Source organism: Euphorbia lathyris, chromosome 2, assembly GCF_963576675.1.
Source record: "Euphorbia lathyris chromosome 2, ddEupLath1.1, whole genome shotgun sequence".
Taxonomy (NCBI): domain Eukaryota; kingdom Viridiplantae; phylum Streptophyta; class Magnoliopsida; order Malpighiales; family Euphorbiaceae; genus Euphorbia; species Euphorbia lathyris.
In genome coordinates, this window is record NC_088911.1 from 107,558,895 (window position 1) to 107,567,140 (window position 8,246).

The 8,246-nt window shown below is 36.9% G+C and overlaps 1 pseudogene; it reads right to left on the reverse strand.

Moving 5' to 3' along the window:
- Positions 1-496: 496 nt before the first annotated feature.
- Positions 497-6,082, reverse strand: LOC136219355 (ubiquitin carboxyl-terminal hydrolase 2-like; annotated as a pseudogene).
- Positions 6,083-8,246: the final 2,164 nt, after the last annotated feature.

The window sequence follows — 8,246 nt, forward strand, 5'->3', positions numbered from 1 at the left end:
GTTAGAGGTAAAATTACAATTAGTGATAAAGTTGGAAAAGTTTTGTAATCCTTGATATCATTTAATTAAGTTGGAAAAGTTTTGTAATCCTTAATATCATTTAATAGTAAAAAAATCATTATTTAATGAATATTGTAACTAAATTCGATTTTTTAGAATAAAATTCAATATATAATGATATTGGTTTTTGTATTTAGTTATTACGGAATAAACAAGTTTATGAAATTGATGAGACACATAAAATTCAGGAATACTTTTATGGACAAATTCAGGGAGCTGGTGATACGAAATAATCAAGTTCAAACAGCTGGTAAGAGACTTACAAAGTTTAGGGAGTCAATTTACTTAAAGATAGACCAATTAAAAATCCTAAATCCACATCTATCTGATCATAATTCGATGGAATTCAACTTTGACTTGATAAAACTAGATGAATTCGGTCTTTCTGAAAATTACAACAGCATTATAAATAGAAACTGCACTTAAAAACAAAAGAGACTCTGCAAAATGGATTTTCTAACAATTGATTTCACAATGTACAGAGTGCTTGCTTTGTTACACGTCAAAAAATGGGGTATCAAATATATGATCATTCTTGTACACTCACCTTCTCTCTCTCTCTCTCTCCCTCTCCCTCTCTTTTGGGTACTCAACCCTAATCTCAAATGATGAATCACATATATCAAAAAACAAATAACTTATATATATATCAGATCTTCTCATAGAATAATATGTAGGCCTCCGACCGAAGAACCTCTTCCAATGAAGCCTGCCGCACATAAACATCACTTGCATGATACCAGATACCACCCCCTTTTTCATTCTCTGTCATGCCTTTGCTGCTTCTATTGCCTCCTTTCACATAAGCAACATAGTGACCGCTTCTCATCGTACCCGAATGCTCCACTACCCCTAGCAGACGATACACGTATTCTTCTCTGTCCGTACACCTGCTTTTGCCCATAATTTAAGCAATTATATAATGTATATTCAGGATATTTACACAAAATTTAACTCATTTTTATAAAATCGCAAACGAGAAATTGTAAAGTTTGTAGGTAGCCTTTCCATCAAAGAACACCTACATTTTAGACTTCAGAGAAAATTGCACTTAAATCATTCTCCATGAGGATATGAGCTAAAAGGCATGTCGAGCGAGCTAGAAGGCAAGGGAGTACCTGACTTATTGACACCAAAGCCAAGTCGATATTTTGTTTATTTCACTCACATTTTTAGGCATGTTCAGGTCCTAGAAAGATATTTAAAAATGATGCTTATAACCAAATCCCATTATGTTCACTAAATCTATCCAAATGTGCATATTTTTTCCACCCGTATATTGTAGCAGCTACCAGGGGACTGTTACTGCTTACATGTATGCGATACACCAACTTAAAATGTGAATCATCATGCAAAACGAAGTGGCACGATTATAAAAATTGGTCGTTACCTAATCAGAAAGGACACCCCTTGAAAATGATCTCCAGAATTTGGATCAAAAGCCTAGAAAACAGTGGAAAATCCCAATCCCCACGGCCTACCTATCTGCCATTAAGATAAAAGATCTTGAAGCTCTTCAATACCATCACTAGCAAGAGAGCAATAATACATAGGATTCCAATTCTAGTTAAGAATTGAATGTAATACTCCATGGCTCCCACAATCTCACTTTACCTTCGCTAGGGCCTCAAAATCTAAACATTTTGGTCTGATAAGCTTTTGAATCATGTCATAACCATTCAATTAAAAAGCTTAAGTTGATAGGGAAGACTCCAAGAATAGGTTTATTATCTATAACATATATATTCCCAGCGGAAGGAATAAGGTCATAGCATGTTGATAGATGCAGGTGATGTTACTATTTATTAATTTTTTACTTAACAAAAAAGAAGACACAGAGGATGAAATATTTTCAATTGGCTAAAGCATCAGCGGAAGGCCTATAATTAACATCTATATTAAGTATTTTGGATATCCAATAAACCATGAACAAACCAAATTTTTATGCAATGGAGAAAAGCAAACTTCATTTTACAAATTCATTTTTTCAGTCAGGAAAGCATATCCAGAAAGAAGGAAAAGTTAACTAGATAGCTGAGAAACTTGTACCATATGTGGATACAAGGAGGTGCATGCCATAACTTTTTTCTGCATTGACGTGCTACACCTGGCCTATAACTATCTTTGAAGTATCTAAAATATTTATCATATCTTAACTCAAACCTCTGAAATTACTACATGAGTGGTTTCTTATGGCACGTGTAATAAATGCACAAAAGAAGTAAGACAGAAGCATCAAAAGTAAATAATGAATCGAAGGAGTTATCTTTGCCACTAATGGTATAGATCACATTAAAGCATTCTTTTCAGAAAAAGACTCCACAAATTTTAAATGCAAGCAACAGGATAAAGAAAACTAGTGAGACTATAAATCAAATGAATTATAACTCTAAGAAAGTGTTGAATAAGTACCTGGCATCCATGTATGGCCTGAGATCAAGTACATCTCCAAATTTGACATGGCCGTTCAATTTGCTTAAACGACCACGAACATCTTGGCTGAACCTTTTTAGATGAATAGTTAAAATAGGCGGTGCTTTATCGACGAGGACTCTCTTAGTTGCATCCCTTTTTACTTTTACTTTTCTAGATGTTGTCTCTTCACCTTCATCTCCCTCTTCCTCTGCTACACAATTTCCAGAGGACTGGGAATCACCTAACTGATCTCTAGCAGTTGCATATCCCGTGCTACTTGGCTCATCAACACTAGAAGAGCTAACACCTGGACAACTGAAACTTTCTTGACCCAATGATTTGTAGTCAGTAGAAGAATGGGACGGCTCCATAGTATCAGCAATCATCTCATCATTTTGTTCTTTGTTTTGAATATCAATTAGCTTCAGCTCATCTGTTTGACCTCCTTCAGTTGTTCTGCAATTTTCACTAGAGCAATCCATTTTACCGTTATCTGAAACCAAGCTGTCACCTGCAGAAGCGAGAAAAGCATCAGTAAAAATATTTCTGTTTTTCCAACTTCATTAGAAAAAAAAATGTTCTTGTCTAAACTTGGTGGGTGACTCTCAATTTGAGTCTCACCTCCATTTGTCATAATTTTTAATACAGTTCTTGCTTGCGTCTTCTTGGTTTCCAATCTTTGGCGTTGCAGGACTTTCGAACAGTTTTCACATTCCCAAGCATTATCATTAGAGAGCAGTTCTGGCTTTATAAAATGAGCCAAACAACTCTCAACAGACACTGCAGAATCACTATTATCAACTTCATCTGGATCAGACTCACTGCTGTGCGCCGCTGCAAAACCAGGTCTTAAGGATGGCCCAGCAACAGGTGCAGAAGCTACTTCAGGCTCATTGAATAAGTCACCAAAGCCATCAAAGTCTGCTTCTTCTTGTCTGCACCCTGCAACAGAGGATGAGGCCTCATCTTCTCCTTTCACTATCCCCCCATCAGTATAACTTTCCTCTTTGTATGGAAGCAACAGAACTTCAGAGCTATTAATCTGTAATGGAATCTCCTCTTCCCACGGATTCACAGAAGAAGAATCCAGTTTTAGATTTGGCCCTCCATCAGCAGAACGTAATTGACTACTCTCCATTAAACCATTATTTAAATTCGTACTTTCAGGACACTGAGATGTTGAAGCATCATTATCTTGTGGAGCAAATTCCTGCTCATCCGATATAGTTTCTGGTCCAAGATATATAGTTTCTGGTCCAAGATAATTCATCCATGTGAAGTCTTCAAACGATGTTGCTGTTTGCTCCACTGTAGCATCAGCAACTTGCTCATTATCAGTATTGGGAACATTAGATAAATGCTGTGAGGCTAAACCATTACTATCGGCTGTACTAACTAAGCAAAGGGACTCTGTTCCTGCAACATCACTGGAAGAAGCCACCATATTTTCTGCATCAGGAGTGGTTGATTGAGTTTGGCATGGAGACCCACTGCAATTAGAAATACTCTGTGCTGGCAGCGTATCTGCGTCTTTGTTAGCCTGTGCTCGAACCTTCCCCCCTCTTTTTGGTGGCAGCTTTGTCTTTTTCTGTCTAGTTACTGGTTGTACCTTCTTGGTTGCAGGTTTCTTGGTTGGAACCGGGAGGGAGAGATCTAAATATGGTTCATAAACAGTTGAGGAGTGCCCACATTGAGTACAAGAAACAGTACTAGAAATTCGACCACCAAATAGAGCATCCACAAAGGTAGGGCCTCCTTTCAAAGAATTTCCATCTTCTCTGGAAGCATTTATTTGTTTTCTCACAGCCAACTCTTCAGAAGACAAACTATCAAGTAAGCAACGCAACAATTCATGGCTGTCTTGCTGCTGGTACCCCCGAAATTGAGGAGCCTTGGAACAAATGCATCCAAAAAAGGATCTTGGATTGATCACATTCTTCTGACCAGTCTCCATCTTCGTGTCATGAAAGAGTTTTTTCAATGCAACAGTAAGCGAACCATATGATGCATCTTGATTGTAGAAGAATTCCCGCAACTTATCCATTGCTAAAAGATTTTGCATGACTGAATTGAAGAAGCAAGTGTTCCCAAGATTAACCATACCCCTTACAGTGTAAGGGCCTCCTGCCTCCAAGCTACTTGATATGGTGCCTTCAGCTTTTATTTCATTTAGAACACTTCCACTTCCAAACCAAACTTCCTCAACATCCATTGATGACTTTTCTGATATCTGTGTCTTGATCAATTTTACAACATCCAAAAACACATCTTTTTTTTCACCAGTCCCTTCAGTTGTCTCAACTGGAATTAGCGAGTCACATTGAAAACACCAACGTAATTGAGGTTTTCCCCATTGGATTACCAAGGGATGACGCGTTTGTCTAGCATGCCGAACTGCATGACTTTGAGAGGATGTTGGCAAACCAACCCCTCCACAAGCAAAATGTCCACATTCTAAACACAGCCAAATGGCTTTTGAATCAGATTTTGAATCAGCTGATCCTTTCTTCTTGACATGTTTACCCCTTGCCTTTGTCCCCCTCTTATCAGCCGCACCTTCCCTGCAATCCTCACACCTTAAAGAGCCTGGAGAGCCAAGTTTCTCAGTCAAATTATTTAAATTAAAACCCTTCTCAATATGGGGACAGGGTTTTCTTTCTTTCACTACTGCAACTCTGTCATGATCAATAGCATCACTAAGATGACTGCTTTCTTCTGTTGCAATTTTAGGAGATTGGGCTGCAACTCTCTTGTCCTTCTGCTGTGCACGGCTCTTTTTCTTAACCCTTTTCCCCATCTGTCCCTAAAACACCATAAGACCCATTGAACACCACCAAACCAGAACCAACAATGCAAGTAATGCTACAACTAAGCAACCAGAAGTCAACTAAAATATGCAACAATCAGAAGCAGTATTCAGTATTCACAGCATACATAATATGTATTAAATAGTGAGTGCAACCAAATCAATTAGTTCAAGAAGAACTGCATAGCTAAAAACCAACAATTAGAGCAAGCAGCCAAATATTCAACAAGAATCAGCCATCCAAAGATACTACCATATATGTGAAGTAAAGCAATAAGTACCGTTCAGGACAAATTGAAAATAAAAAGAAGGGATTTTGCATAGGACCCAGATAATAAATCGGATACCTAAGTGAAAACAAGTGTTCTAATCAATCTAAAAACCGAAACAAGTTCACATTCCAAGCACAATGAATAACCGCTGATGCAAAAATATGAATGAAGATGAATTAAGGATTCACCTGTAAATCTGGAGGAAGGTGATGACCAGATTTTGGAGGAAGAAAATCAACAGGGCAGGATTACATATCTCGGTCGGAAGATAGAAGATTGAGGAATCGAGATTAGGATCGAAGAAAAAGTGTCAGATAGAGAGAGCAAAGGGGTTTGGGAGATGGGAGATGGGAGATGGCGCACCCTTGAGACCAGTCCTCTACACACTAGTGCACAGGGACAGGATGGGTGTGAGCACCAGCTCAATAACGGCGGTAACCGCTAAATTACACAGATAGGGTTTATCGATTTGGCAAATTACATTGCCAATTTCAGGTTAAACACATTAAATTACAACATGCATATGGGCTAGGAAAGACGATTCTACTCCTACTTCTACTTCTTTTTAACTTCAATTTGATATTCTTCCTTCCTTTACCCCCACTTATTTTAAGTATAGTAAATTAATGGATAATGGTGCTTTTTTAATAAAACTGAAAATTAAATGCGGAAAAATAAAAGGGCGGCCCGGTCGCATTACGCGTCCCCGCTGAGCGAGGGTCCGGGGAGGGGTCCCACCACAAGGGTGTATTGGGGGCAAGCCTTCCCTTGCCAATTTAATTGGCAAGAGGCCGCTCCTAAGACTCGAACCCGTGACCTCTGGTCACACGGCAACAACGTTTTTACCGTTGCGCCAAGGCTCGCCCTCAGGTTATCAAATACACTTAAATATAAATAAATACTTAAACTATTAACTTAAGTGGTTTGGGTGGTTATTAAATAAGGTAAGAGCATATCCTCTTCCAACTGCGTTTTGCACTTATTTGCGTTAAGTATGTTTAATAAAAAAAAAATTAAACGTGTTAGATAAATGTAACTTAAAATATTAATTAAGTTAAAAATTACTTAGTTGATAAGTCAAAATGTTTAAATTAAAGTTTTAAATTCAACACTATCAACTAATATTTTTACATTCAGTACGTATTTTTAATATTTATTAAAAAATATATCGTTTAATACTTTCAACACTTATAATTCACTACTTGTTTTTCAGTTTTATCAAACAGCATATTTAAATTTCAAATTTATTAAAGTGTCAAAATGACCTCAAGATCTTTCAGAAAGTGTCAATTTCACGATGATATGAATATTACGTGTCACACGAAAGTAAAATCTAATTAAGATGTATTTATTATACAAGACTTTACAAGAAGTTATAGTGGTTGTAAATTACGAAACCATCTTCTCTAGAATTGAAATGTTTATATACATATAAATATATATATATATATATATATATATATATATATATATATATATATATATATATATGAGATTAATAAGAGTCGTGAATATAGTGCTCATAAGATTCATATGGTATCAAAGCATATACAAGTGTTTGAAAACCAATTTTTTTAATGGCTACTCTTTTAGTCAAATTGGGGGCGAGGGAGGCGAATATCGAGCTTTAACTAAATATTTGAGTGATAATAGAATAGTCCAAATTTTCATGTCTTTATATCCCTGAACAAAATGGTTGTGCTGAACGAAAACATAACCATATTGTTGAAATAGGAGTTGCATTACTAAACCAAACTCATTTACCACCGTCTTTTTGGTCATAAGCTTTTGACCCTGTAATATATCTAATTAATCATTTACCTACTTCTATGTTTCTTTTTGATATACCTTACAATGTCTTGTTTCAAAGTATGCCTCACTACTCTCAAATACGAGTTTATGGATGTATGTGGTATCCTTGGTTACGTCCTTATATAATGTGCATAAACTTGCACCTCATTCTACTAAATGCATATTTTTGGGCTATAATAAGATTCACAAAGTTTATCGATATTTTGATACAATTTTGGTTAAATCTTATATCTCATGTCATGTGCTACAAGAGTTTCCTTTTGATGCTTGGTGTTGAAAAAGTCCTCTAGTATCCATGACTCATAACCAGCTCTTCTCCTAGCTCTAATGGTTACATTTCTATTAATTTCTCCAACTTGACACATACTCGATTCAAGTCATACGTCAACTCACAATGTTGCACATAATACACTTTCTTGGCCACAATAAACCATTGCTCCTAAAATTGATTTAGTACCTTTGGAGGTGCCTATTGCACCTCATGGATCATCTCCATTAAGCCCACATGGCTTACATTTCTCGACTAAAACACCAATAGCTTTACATGGCTCACCACCAGCATCTACATCCATTGTGGCCTCAAGCTCGCATGCGAAGTTTGCATCTTCCGCCAATTCATCTCTGTCAATTCACCTAGAGGTGGACTTTGGCAGTTTGCCCTTATTGTAGCCTCATGTTTCTACATCCTGGATGATGAGAATGACCATTTGAAAGAGTCCAGCCATCAACCGAAGATCTTCCAAAATCTTCTACCAGGAAATCCGCTATAAGCTGTTGGTCCCGTGTGATTAGTTCCAAGGGGGGGTTAGGAACTAATATAACTTTTTTCGTTTAATTGATATGTTGACTTAATTATTTTGCAAGTTTGTCAACACAGCTTT